We start from the raw sequence: 13,841 nt of genomic DNA, 5'->3' as shown, positions 1-13,841 counted from the left end.
CAATGTGCATGACTCCATTTAAAAGCTTATAAAGATAGTAATCTTACATTCTTCTTCTGTTGTGTTTACCGTATTACTTTAATTAGGGTTATCCGCCTTGTGTATACGTGATTCTTATACATTGGTATTTTTCATAGTGATATAATTTCCCTGTAAATTTGGTCACCATGCTGTTCAACAGCACCACTTCTTTCCTTGCCATCCTTGTAAGTATTAATGTTTAATGCAGATTAAGAATGTGGAGACACTATTTCAAAGATTTACGGATAACATCTATAGATTCGCAAAGAAAGAGTAGTATCTAAGGAACTTAATTATTAGTGAAATATTGTAGAAATAGCCTAAACACCGTACCTGTAACTAAAGCAGTACGTTAGAGCTACCTAAACTACAGTGTCACTGTTGTGCAGTCTACCGTACAGGAAGCTAGTATACACAGTACGAACTCTCTCCCTAAATAGTTTTGCGCCACGTTATTGTAAATAATGCTCACCTCAGCACCTTCGGCGATCTAACGCTCTTGCAAGTTGCACGGTTTCACTTGCATTGAAATTCCTAAGTTACTTCGCAACAGTGTCATCAGCACCATAACCACCAGTGATACTCTTCTCCCGGCAGATTAAAGGATATTGTCTCGCGCAAGCATGCCTAATAAAATAGAAATCGCCAATAGTTTAGTGTTTTTTATGCTGTCACGAGTTTCTTATGCCATAACACAATATGTACATAAGTTATTGTCTTTACGCCCCACTCTTGATAATCTACGCGTGACAGATCCGAAACTACAAATATTTGTAGGTACGGTAAAGCTAAATCTGTTGGCATACATGAAAGAAACTCTTAAATCATTTTATTGTTGCCCCATATTGTTAATTTGTACTATATATTTATCTTCAATATTAATGAAAAGTCATTTCTTTTAAGAAAATATCCAGTTTATGTTCTCTAGCACCCGAAATTATCCTTTTTTTATCAATGTTCCATGTTCTACCACGATGAGGCACTGGAACAAAGTGCGGATCAAAAGACAATTTGAGGAAGTGTACACTATCTCGTGTGCACACAGTTTATAGACTTTGAGCGTGCATGATCGAAGTGTTCACTTCGCATTTTTGGACGGGCATTTGATACGAACACGACAATCATGTAGATCGAAAATAATTATTCGTTAGAGATCGGGAGTCGATGTAGTGTTACAATGAATTTGGAAGAAATAAGATAAATCAATTTATGCTCAAAGTCATTTGTAACAATATTCTGCACTACGGAATAAAATCATGTTATTTTGAATACAAAATCATTTTCAATGATTTATATTGCGTTACTTTAGAAAATGAAATAAAAATACTATTTTTTTTAAATACTTTCTTTAGTTGTTTAATGAAAATTGGGTCACAGCTTTTTTGATCTTTCTCTCATTTCTTGAACACAAGTAAAAGGAAAAAAAAATAATTAATTGTATGGGAAGAAACGGAGAAAACACGTTTGAACTTTAATTAAATAAGATAAAGGAATTCTGGAAACAAGATCTAATATCCGTGGAAGGAGCGATTGCGCGTACAGTACTTTATAATGTTTTGAAGTTAGTGGTAGTAGTGGGGCTATGAATAGCAGTAAGGATGCATTTTTCACTTCTATATCCACATGCTCAAGTAAACCGGAACAACGCATCAAACATTAAATTCAACAAGAACAAAAATAATTACTGAACTTTTATTTTACTTAGTAATGTTATTTATTGCATTCATAAATTTAAATATTAATTAAAATATAGTCACGATTAAAAAAAGAAAAAGAAAACTTGAGTAACAATGTGGATGCTGATTGAATGGGAATCCATTGGTTGGGTGTTTAATAATTTGAACATAATATTTCGTCAAGTTCACAATTGTACATTCATCATTTTACTAAAAATCTGTGTGAAAAAAGTGGTGAATATAAATTCCTAATTATTTGTCATAAATTCACATAGGAATCCCAAGAATATGTAGATATTTTCCTAAATAAAGAAGTTTGTCATCCACTTGGGGAAAATTATACATGGAAATAATCATCAAATGATCTTAATTAAGAAACTTTTCGAGAACAATTGTGCTTACTTTCACAATATGAAATTATTTTTTAAATCTTCAATAACGCAGCGGTATGTGTTATAGAGTTGCCACGCTGGTTAAAGAATGAAGCGTGCATATTATAATAAGTTAACTCTTGATGTAATTATGACACAAATTTATAGTACTCTAGGAAATATATGCATCAAAAATATAGGAATATACAGTACCATGCAAAAAAAAAAAAAAGAAAACGTATATAGAAATACACTCTTGTGTGCTAGATGATCGTATAAATCTCATTGTAAATGCTTATATATATATATATATATATATATATATATATATATATATATATATATATATATATATATATATATATACTGTATATATATACTGTATATATAATATCTGTGAACCGGTTTTCTTTATACGCTATTTCCAAATTTAACTAGATTTTTTCGCTTGTTTCACTTTGTTAAAATAATAGCTCTCCATGCTGTACTACTTCTCCGATTAACTTAATATTAGAGTGAATGATATTCACATGTTGAATGAATTCGTTTATTTTATATTGTAAATAGAATTATTTTAAATTACAGATGATATGCCCAATATGTTTAAATAAATACTTTGAATTAGTTAACATGTACCCAGTGTTTTCTTCTCCTAAAATTTCATAAAAAAAAGTTAACAATAACGACGTAAATTTCAATTAATTCTTATTTACTTCGGGAAAAATTGATTTTTAACTCATGGTCCATGTGTTAAGTTGGGTGACTGTAAACATATAATATAACTAGATATTAAAACATGTACGTGGACGGATTCCGCTAAAGAAGTTAGCTCAGAAGACGAAAAAGGCGAAAAGCAACATAATTAATGTAAGAGTTTTAATATTGAGCAACGGAGCTTTGAATGGAAAGAACAGATAAATTTTTGCTCCAGTGTAAAGGAAAAAAAGCTAAAATCATATGTTTACGAGAGACACAATGGAGAGGAAATGAAACAAGAGAGATAGACGTAGGTTAAAAACTTTCTTTATAGTAGAGCAAGTGGAAGAAGGAAGAATGGAGTTGGAATTTTTGTAGAAAAGTAGCTAGAGGATGGAATGTGTGAGGTAAAGGCAGGGAATGCGTGATATTGTGACATTCTGTTCAAATATTTTTTGATGTCACAAATTATGTCAAGGAATTTGAAATTTAAAATATACAAAACGATAATCATGCCTGTTGTACTGTTGTCCTGAAGAAAGTAGTAACGCTTCCAAAGTTTTAACTTTCTCTTAGAAAATCTTGCATACAATTAAAAAAACATTCAACGTGTAGGTCGCTAAAACCACAAACTCTTCCCAGGCTAGTCTTTGAAGGCTGTCGCAAAGCAATAGTTGGATGTCTATGACAGAAATACTCTATCCAATTTCTTCCTGACATTCGATCCACATGGCTAAAGGGATGAGGCAACTGGTTGCGTTAAGAAAAATCATATGCCACTCTTCTTAGATCCTTTAAAGTGAAGCCATAGAAGAGTTGATCCAGTAATGTGACACATTGAACTAATTCATTCTCCATTTCTTCGGTAAATACTGACTTTATTGTGCCCAAAGACGCTGCAGTTTCTCCCTGAAAGAAAACAAAGGAAAGAAAAATCCTTAATTATCTCCATACCAATAATGAGAATGCATAGGTTGCAAAAAAAAAAAAAAAAAAATCAGATAATATTTAGACCGTTTCTAAAAGTATTCTCCAACCAGCTTATTTCATCAGATTCTTGTAGTAAAGAACGCTTGTCATCTACGAGGGTAACTCCAAATGTTCTCGGTCTACCCTTCAAGAAGCTACATATTGACAAATGTTAGGTTAGGGTAGCTTCATATATGTTTATAGGATCCTATACCAAACATAGGACTAATAGAATTTCATTAATGAAGACTACTGAAATTTAAGATAAAAGAGGACAAAATGTAGCATTTCTGAAACCTGAATAAAATAAACAAGCGTGTTGTTATTCAATAACTGTAGATTTAACTGCCTCAGATATTTATCTGTTTCGAAAACTCAAACACCACCTTACATATTGTTATGTAATGAATGTTATTTAGAATAAGAATTTGTCCCTCGCACATAAGAAAATTATCAGGATTCTTCAGAATTCTGAACGTTATAGACTTCATATGGGAATCAGTATTCGTAATGTTTGGCGTCACTGTCTATTACAACGGAATCTATATTCTTCTTTTGATTCTTAGACCGAAATCAAATTGATTTTCTTTTAATAGAAAAGAAGGGGCAAATATGTGCATGCGTATCCTTGCCCCGTCGGTATATGTGTACCCTTACCCCCTAACTACACAATGGACCTTCCCGTGATGTTGCACAGCCAAGTGTTGGAAGAAAGTCTATTTACTTCAAACCTATCAAACAATAGATATGTTAGAAACTAATGTTTTACAGTACTTTGAAATCGTTAAAAAAAATGTGTAAGTTATTCCTTAAGTACTTATGTCCCAATATTATATCAAACTATTAAAAAAAAACATAAATACTTACCTAGATAGCTTGTAATTTTACGCAGCACACTCAAACTTGTTTAGATTCTAGACTCCATTAACATCAATTTTCACGTGACGCATTATTGCCATACGCGAATATATTCCCGTGTTTTTAAGGAATCGTATTCTTGTCCCCCTCTGCTCTATCAAGTATTTTAATATGTTGATGTCAATAATGCTTCTTAGTATTAAGGAAACCTGCTTCTATATATGAATAGTAATAAATATCATAATAGTTTTACGGAATTATAATATGCAGTAGCATAGGTACTTGAATTGAAGTAATTATTGTTGAGCTATTCAAAATTTACGTCTCTATTGTCCTTTGAATTCCCTATTGTCAATTACGGAAACCGTGTGATTCAAATGAGCAACGAACTGACCAGAATTGACCACTTTGACCTAACATCACTCAACCTCACGCTCACAAACTCATTTCGACCTCACGCTCACCTCACCGGTCTGACATCACGCTCACTCAACCTCACGCTCACATTATCAGTCTGACCTCATGCCCACTCAACCTCACGCTCACATCACCAGTCTGATCTCACGCTCACTCAACCTCACGCACACGATGATTGTCCACCACAAAGTCCACTTGGCGGGAGCTGGGATCGAACCCGGTCCCTACGCACCGCAGTGAACGCTCTACCACTGAGCCATCGCTTCCCAAAAAAGTAAAAGTTTAATAATAATAATAATAATAATAATAATAATAATAATAATAATAATAATAATAATAATAATAATAATAATAATAATAATAAAAGTAAAAATGAAGCTCTCCAAGAAATAATTGATTTTGCAAACCTATGACTTGAATCATTGGTCTAAGTTAAGTGAAATTTAACTTTATACTTGCAGTAGACGTATGCATAGAGGCCGGTCCGTATGATGCGCTTTGCTCCCTTCCCTAAGTTCTCTTTCGCATGTGACCCTCGACTGCATTTCTGCCACCTTACCAATCTCTATCTAGATAAATTAAAATGACCAGAATAACTGTTTGGACTGTTGAAGAGACACTCTCGGTAGTTTCAATATTAAAACTATTACGTACAGTCGAAAATTCGAAACGAATTTCTTGTATTATTGAACTAGCTCGTATTGTAAAACTCAAATTAATCATTCTCTGTAAATTTACTTAAACAATGAATTTGTAACAATTCGAATCCTTCTTTACAGGACACAATGTGAAAATGCATTAAAATTTGTACAAAACGAATATATTTATACAATAAGTTTTTTTTTCTATATGATTATTTTGTATTGTTAAAATGTTGTTCATTGACGGGGGGAGGGGACGCTTTTGGGCCTGGAGGAGGCAAAACATTAAATCCGGCCCTGGTCGAACACTAAAAAATAAATCAATCATCGATGTTTGTCCGACTAAGATTACATAAATGGTATGAGTTATCTCCCTTTTGGATAAAATATAGATGAAATATAGCTTTAGGAACACACGTGCGCTAGTTGCATCCTCCTAAGTTGTTCCGCTCTCTGAATAACGATTAAACGATTATATGAAAATAAGTTACGTGGTCGAGGACTGGCACATTTACCCTAGTAATACAAAACATTTATTTATGGCTGTTCTGCGTAGTTATATTTATACAAAAACAATTACTTGCTAACTATATGAATTTTATTTCCAAGTAAATAGTCGGTGTACATTAAATTCTATATACTTATCAAGATGTAATAATGTCTTTGAAATACTCGCCCAGAAAATATGTAAATCGTCGCTGCGCTTCGAAGAATCACTATGTGTTAAAACCACAACATTTCAGGAGAAGCAAAAAACATTCCAAATTATTAAAATTTTGCCAGATACACGGTAACACTTGAAAAATATAATAAAATTGGTTCTGCTTATATTATGCACTGAACACTGTTGTAGCTCGCTTCAACAATATTATATTACTATTTTTGTGTACACTGCGACCTTATAAGCACATATAGGATTTGTATGCATTAATCAATACGTACGTAATGAGAACCTAAAGCCTTTAATTTCAATTTATTACTTTTTCATTGCTGTGGCGAAAAAACTGAATATTCACTTGTCACATTATAAGGGACGCTACCTGACAGCTTTCAGGTTTATTTGCACCTCATAACTCATATTCGACAAAAATGTCACGTAGCGGTTCTTCGAGGCGCAGCGACGAAATTCTATTTTCTATTTGGAACAGGCAGGGGTTTTAGGGCGTTGGTTGCACCCGTTAGACTTTTTTGGGGGAGGGCATATTTTCTTTCAAAATGACAGAATCGCACCTTTAATTAAACTATAATTTTCCTTTGAAGAACGGCAACTGTGAAGGTGAATGAATGTATTCTCTGTGGCTTGAAATGATAAAATTATGACGGAAGGTGGAAGAAAATGCTGTGTATAGACTGATCCTGTTTAGAAAGAATGGACAAGGGTTACTAAGTGATGTAGCCTGCAATGTATTATTCGACATGCAAGCCAGTGTGGAAACTCATTGGGGAGGGGGAATCTCGCTAAGAATTTAAGCACTCTGTTTTGGAGGCGAATAGTATATTCGGGGGGAAATTGCGCCGAAGTAGTTGCGGAGATGGGCTTCCCTCGTCCGAGGGCGGGGAGGGCTGCACTTCTTATGTGGTTAACTGCTAGCCCAAGATTCAAGATTCCACTTCCCTCTGAAAATTCGTAAATAAAACGCGGACTTAGTCTACGAAATCCCTATTAAACAATGGCAAGCAAAATCACAAGATAAAACTATAGTTAAAGGGACAAAGGAAAATATTCAAACCAGTTTTGGCGGTAATGTATCTTTAAAAATGTAGGTAAATACAAAACAATTTAATTTAATGGGTTATTTTATGATACTAAATGATGAATATTCTTGACCGGACTTCGAGGCCAAATACTCCAGTGTGCCTGACAAAACATCAAGGCATTCCATGATTATTTTCTACCTACTTCTAAGAAATACCTGATCACAAAAATACTTGAACTTCTATCCCAAGTTGGCAATGAGAAAACAAGGTAACGGACCAAAGATACTCCCTGCTTACCTATGGTCGTTTCACAGCAGGTGTTATCTTCAGATAGAGAAAACAAGCTTTTGTGTAGAGAACAAAAAATTTACAGTGTTTTCGAATTACAATATACTTCACCCTGTTATTGGAAGAACCAGGTGTCTACTTTGATCCAACCTCACTCAACCTCACGCTCACAAACTCATTTCGACCTCACACTCACTCCACGTCACGCTAACATACTCATCTCGACCTCACACTCACTTGACCTAACGCTCCCCTCACCGGTCTGACATCACACTCACTCAAACCCACGCTCACTTCGTGAGGTTGAGGTCAAGTGAGCGTGAGTTCCGAACTCGTGAGCGCCGACCTCATGAGTTTAGACACCTTTGGAACTGACTAATTTGTAAAAAAAAAGAAAAAGAAAAGAAAATAAAAAAAAGACGGCAAATAGATTAAAATCAATAAATTTCAGCTTATAGTGTCAATTGCAATGCAAATTTGTCATGAACTGTATTTTAAGATATTTTTTTTATTAACCTTTATTAATATTTTTCATTTATGTAAATTTTTAGATAGATTCTCCAGTGAACGAAATTATCCATTTTTTTATAAACTTCGATTTTTGTAAAACCATATGTTTGTACATTCACCAGTTCGTGATGTCTTGGAACAACTAAATTCACCACTTCGTGGAAACAACTACGATATTATGGGATATCATAAAATATTAAGGATGATTAGGATGAGTGGAGGGAAAATATACTAGTAGCAATTTATGAAGGTAAAAGTTATTTGCAATATTGTAGAGATTATAGGGAAATTAAACTAAGATGAAAACCTTGGAAAGAATAGGTGAAAGAAGGATATGACAAGAGACGACTGTAGAAGAGGAACAGTTCGGTTTTATGCAACGAAGAATAAATAATGTCATGCTTTTTACATTGAAACATTTGGTGGAATGATATAGGAAAATGCAAACAAAGTTATTTCTCGTTTTCATAGACTTGAAAAGCTCGTACGACAGAGTGCCCAGACAAGAACTACAGTGATGCATGAGAAAGAAGGTACATATATATATATATATCATATGCCTGGCAAGTTGCTTGTATAAGGGAACAGAGACCCAAGTAAAGAGTAGTGCGGGTATGACAGATGGTTTCCGTGTGGATGTTGATCTGTATCAGGGATCAGCTCTAAGCTCATATTAGTTCAATTGGATAATGGATGTGTTGGCGAGGGAGATAAAAAAAAAGTAGAGCACCATGTAGTGTGTTGTATGCGAATGATGTTATACATGAAACATAAAAAAAAATAAACAAGTAAGAAACTGGAGGAATGGAGAAAGGTATTGGAAGATAAACTTTATTTTGTTTTTTATAATATTACAGGATTTCTTTTTCTTTTTTTTCTTTGTTTTTGTTTGGTAGATGTCATTAAAATAAGTTCTCGGAATTACATAATTTAAGGAGTGCTACTTTTAGCAGATTTTACCATATCTCCGATCGGTTTAAGATATTAATTTTTTGTAAACAGTATTTTGATCTTCACATCCGTTGAAAACCGTCTATGGAATTGTACGAGGTACCTATCTAAACTAAACAGGTTTTCGAAAAAAAATCCTTTAGAAGAAAATTCAATTTTAAATTTCTTGTAACTTTGTACGTATTGATTCAAAATCTGTGATACAGCCTAATTGTCACAGTATTAGACGCTAAAGCATTGTGGATGTACATTACCCCGATCGTCTCATTTTCGTTATTACGTTGTATAGGCTACCAAAATTTGGATGTTTGTAATGCTGTAGCGTCCTTAGTTTTCAACACTGCATTGTAAATGTGGTATTGCATATATATATATATATATATATATATATATATATATATGTGTGTGTGTGTGTGTGTGTGTGTGTGTGTGTGTGTGTATGGGCGGATCCAGGATATGATCAAGGGAGGGGCTGAACCATATTTTGCCGTTTTATCCAGTGTAAAGCAGGATTGAAGACCATTTTACTCAGTGTATATCTGAGCGTCAAGGGGTGCTATAGCCCCTATAGCCCCCTTGGATCCGCCACTGTGTATAGATAGATAGATAGATAGATAGATAGATATGGACTTGAAATATGAAATAGACTAACGTAGCGTCATTTGAAAGAAATACACATTATGTTAAGTTGGAAACATTGTTAACAATGTTGCATCACAGAGTATGGCAGATATTGTGTCCCTGTTGATATTTGCATGGCACAAAATTTTCAACGCTTTTTGCAGATTGTTTTAAGTTACAAAAACTCATGATACAAATTCCACCCTGTAAAGCTGATCAAGGGCAAATTTGATCTCAGTCTGTTTATTTGCAAATATATGAACTTTTGTTTCTGAAAATATGAAGTAAAATTTTGACTACTCATATTTTGGGAACTCATCTCGGGAACAACAAGCCTGTATAACATAATATTTCAGAAGATTTTAATGTAGGTGAAGTACTACCACTATGCCAAGCTTACTACCGATCGGATGAGTTAGGTGTACGAGTTCTCGTTCTCAAATATACAACCCAAATTTCAACCGCCCATAACCTAGAGCCCTAAGCCTACACAACATAATATGGAAACGTTATCGCCATGCCAAATTTGATCACCGTCGCATGAGTTCGGCTCAACTCGTATCATATAGGGTTGTAGTGTCCTTGATTTGAAAGACGGAAAGTCAAATGAAGGACGAAAAAGAAGAGAGTGTAAATACATGCCCCTCGCTGCAGGGCACCACAATTTGGATATGGAGCAAAGAAGCAACACCACAGAGATGCGAAACACCACTGTTCTTTTTGTAGACCGTAAGATCTCTCTCTCTCTCTTCCTTCGACAGTAGTCTTACTTCACACATTGAAAGACTATCTGTCATCGTGGATACCATGAACTATGAAATTTAGATAATTGTGGTAGAGACTCAAATTCAAGAGCCTCAAAGTTTTTTTTTTTTTAAGTTAAACTTGATAGAATTTCAAAACACCCCTATGCAAATCTATGCTAATGTTATGAATTGAAAGAAGTTCCCGTTTTAGAGATTTACATAGGTCCCATAGTTCATGTGGCCTGCCTTGACATACTTTCTCCGGATAGACTCATGAGCTACAAAGTTAGTAGCGTGCTCACTTCAAATTGTGAATAGAGTCTACAACCACCAACAGAATACACATTTCTGGTAGTATCATCAACAGAACTTGGTCCTGAAACTGCTGACCGATATTTGCCTGAAAATAGAAGAAACATTATACATTTAGTATACTTTTTCTACTCACCCATCTTCTTTCTACCATAAACCATCTAATGATTCCGGAAATAACAGAAAATTCCAAATTTAACGTAGGATTGAATTTAATTTCACTAAAAAAAAACTTTCATTGCAACTTACAACCCTTTACACGCGTTAAGAAATATTTGAAACCTTCAGTAGCTACTGTGTAATTTTGATAAAGAAAATTGTTCTGTCCACACGTGTGTTTATATTTATTATTTACGTAGTGTCCTTTGCGGTGTGTTCTCTTCTTCCTGGGGTCGGCTTACCGCATGCACTCTTCCGTCATGTGCATGACTTCCTTCTTCTGTTTTAGGAAGGTTTTTGGAAGATTCACTGCAACAAATCCAGCTTGATGATCTCCTCACTCTGAGAAACTATTCTCAAGCTACAGGGTGTCTTTGTGCAGAGATTCACAGTATGCATGACGTTGACTTATCACACGAGAATACTGTGCAATTGGCATGGTTCAAAAGTCCCACAAACTTAATCTGAACGATTAACAATGTAAACCAAACCACATGGTGTTACTGCGTTGCAGAAGTTCACACATTGTTCATGGAGTGATTCTGTCGCACACTGTTCTTAAATGGTAAAAAACTGTACATTCACATATTACTTGAGTACTTCTGTTTATACATATTTACAGTTTTTCTAGTTCATTGATCTAAACCGATAGTTATGTATGGTGTCGAGCTTACACCCCTAACTATCTCACGAAAGTTAAACAAGTAGTTTAATAATTACTAGTTATGGTAATATTTTCGACTATCTCACTCCCGTAGAGGTAATCTATAGGGGATATTCCCCTTTCTTACGGAACTATTCAAGTCTTACATTGTAAGTCTTGACTTGTCACTTGAAGTTACTTAACTGTTCACACACGAACTGACATATAGTCATAACACGCTTGCACCAAAGCTACGTGATCTAACCAACAACTTAGAGCGAAGTGATCACTGACCTCCGCGTCATTCGTAGTTATAGGACCGCTAGGCACTACAACAAAAGTAGACTCCCTTTCGGTCTGCTGTCTGCCTTATGAGCCAACGGCCTGACACTTCTTTTTAGTTTTCAAAATGAGGTCAGCTCTTTTGACATTAATAATACATTTATTTCAATACATATGTGAGTTCTGACTAGCTCACATGATACCTTGCTATTTTATGTACAAATTGATATATAATACTCCATATGTAATGAACCCTTTATATAAACAACCCATTAAAAAACATACTAAAAATTTATACACTTTCCCACTCCACAAAGAACATGCTTGACAGGTGGTGCCACCTGTAAACAAACAACATAGCGCGAGGGGTGTAATCTCAATACAGATTTCAACCTATTTACACTCACCCCTCCTTAATTAATTAGCATTATGAACGATTAAACCTTGTAATGATAACAAAATATATTTTTTCTCAATAATTGTAATATAAGAACTAATTGACATTATTTTGTGGAGGGGCAATAGACCTTTTTCAAACAACAGCTGCAAATTACTTGAAGAATGATATCGTCCAATTTGCAGACGAACACCGCTCAAGCGACTCCGGAACTGCCTGTAAATAGTACTTATAAATGGTACCAATAACGTACCTTAGATTTTCGGACAGGTGACTTACCGTAATAAGCAAACATAATTTATATTTCGTCGCATCCAAGAACCTTTTAACTTCAAATACATTCAAATATTCACATAGCCAACTCACAGTTTCAAATTTCATATTCCTACTCCAGTAGCTAGTCTAGGTCCGTCCTGAGGGGCAGCGAGGTGGGACGAAGGAGGTGTGAGAAAACGTTATCAAGACAACACATCTCACATTATTGTTTCTGAAAACTAGCACTAGCATGCGACTGAAGTACAAAAGAAATGTTGTCGTCTGCACGGCGCTGTATACGAGTGTAGCTAACTCATAGCTAAGCAACTAGGAGTTGAAATCCAGGGATAGTTCTAGGCATAAGCGGTTGTAGAATAATACAATCTCTATGCCAGAGTACAATGATAGGCTGGCAACAATTGTACTCCCTTCTCTGCTGTCCTGGAGTACTCCGCCGGAGGCTAAGAGTTCAGTGAACTGTTGGTGGATGATTTCAAACTTTTCCAGAAAAAAAAAAAAAAAAAACAATTCGTTGAGTTTTCGAGAATCCTTCCAGCCGTATCCCAATGAAATATAGCTATATATTTTACACTGATAATACTAATAATGTTGGCTTTAACAATTAAAATTCACACGACAGAATTATTTAAATTGTACCATATTATAAATAGTTGATTAAAAATTAAGATATGATTTTCATTTTGATATGCAAAAATTCTGATACCTAATTTGCAAATCAAAATGTAAATTAGGTACGAACTAGGTCTATACAAGGGGGAGACCCAAGATGAGGTGTAAGGGCAAGATACATGATTATTTGAGGGAGAGGGGATGGATAATAGAGGACGCTCGGATAGAGGAGAGTAGAGGTAAGAAATTCAAGATGAGGACGACAACCCTATATAAAACTGAGAGAAAGCGGAGAAAAGGAAGATAAAGAAAAAAAACGTTCATCCAATCTTAATTTCGTATAATTACTTGTATAATTGGTTATTGAATGCTATTATTAACACTTATTAACACTTCCAAGAATTAGTTTGCACGCAATTCACGCACAACATATTCAATAAGCATATTTACTGAATGTGATTCATTTATATGTATCATGTTGCCATGCTAAAAGTTTAAAATTATTTATCCCATGTATGACTGAAAATCTTTTAGAAATGTGTAATATGAATCAAGAATACATAGTCCACATAGCATAATTTACTTGTTATAATGGTATTGGCAGAATGAAATATTCAAATGGTGAGAATAGTTAGACACATTTTCCGGAGATCGTAATGTAATATTTCGTACATCACTACTTTGTCGTTATTTTAGAAGA

General features: G+C 34.5%; 1 protein-coding gene and 1 long non-coding RNA gene across 2 annotated transcripts in view; one reads left to right on the top strand and one right to left on the bottom strand.

The window, feature by feature from the left end:
* The window catches only part of LOC145687543 (cell adhesion molecule Dscam2-like), a 1,184,503-nt gene that overhangs the window by 107,869 nt on the left and 1,062,793 nt on the right, over positions 1-13,841 (top strand). The gene's annotated exons all lie outside the window — the stretch shown is intronic.
* On the bottom strand, positions 2,549-12,137 carry LOC145687789 (uncharacterized). The gene is made up of 2 exons (XR_014131766.1): positions 10,912-12,137; positions 2,549-3,673 (listed from the first exon to the last, which is right to left on the bottom strand). It is a non-coding gene; the product is annotated as an uncharacterized LOC145687789 (long non-coding RNA).

The sequence above is a fragment of the Thermobia domestica genome, chromosome 6 (genome assembly GCF_964235325.1).
Source record: "Thermobia domestica chromosome 6, izTheDome1.hap1.1, whole genome shotgun sequence".
Taxonomy (NCBI): domain Eukaryota; kingdom Metazoa; phylum Arthropoda; class Insecta; order Zygentoma; family Lepismatidae; genus Thermobia; species Thermobia domestica.
The sequence above is the reverse complement of the archived record's forward strand: the minus strand, read 5'-3'. Positions and strand labels throughout refer to the sequence as shown.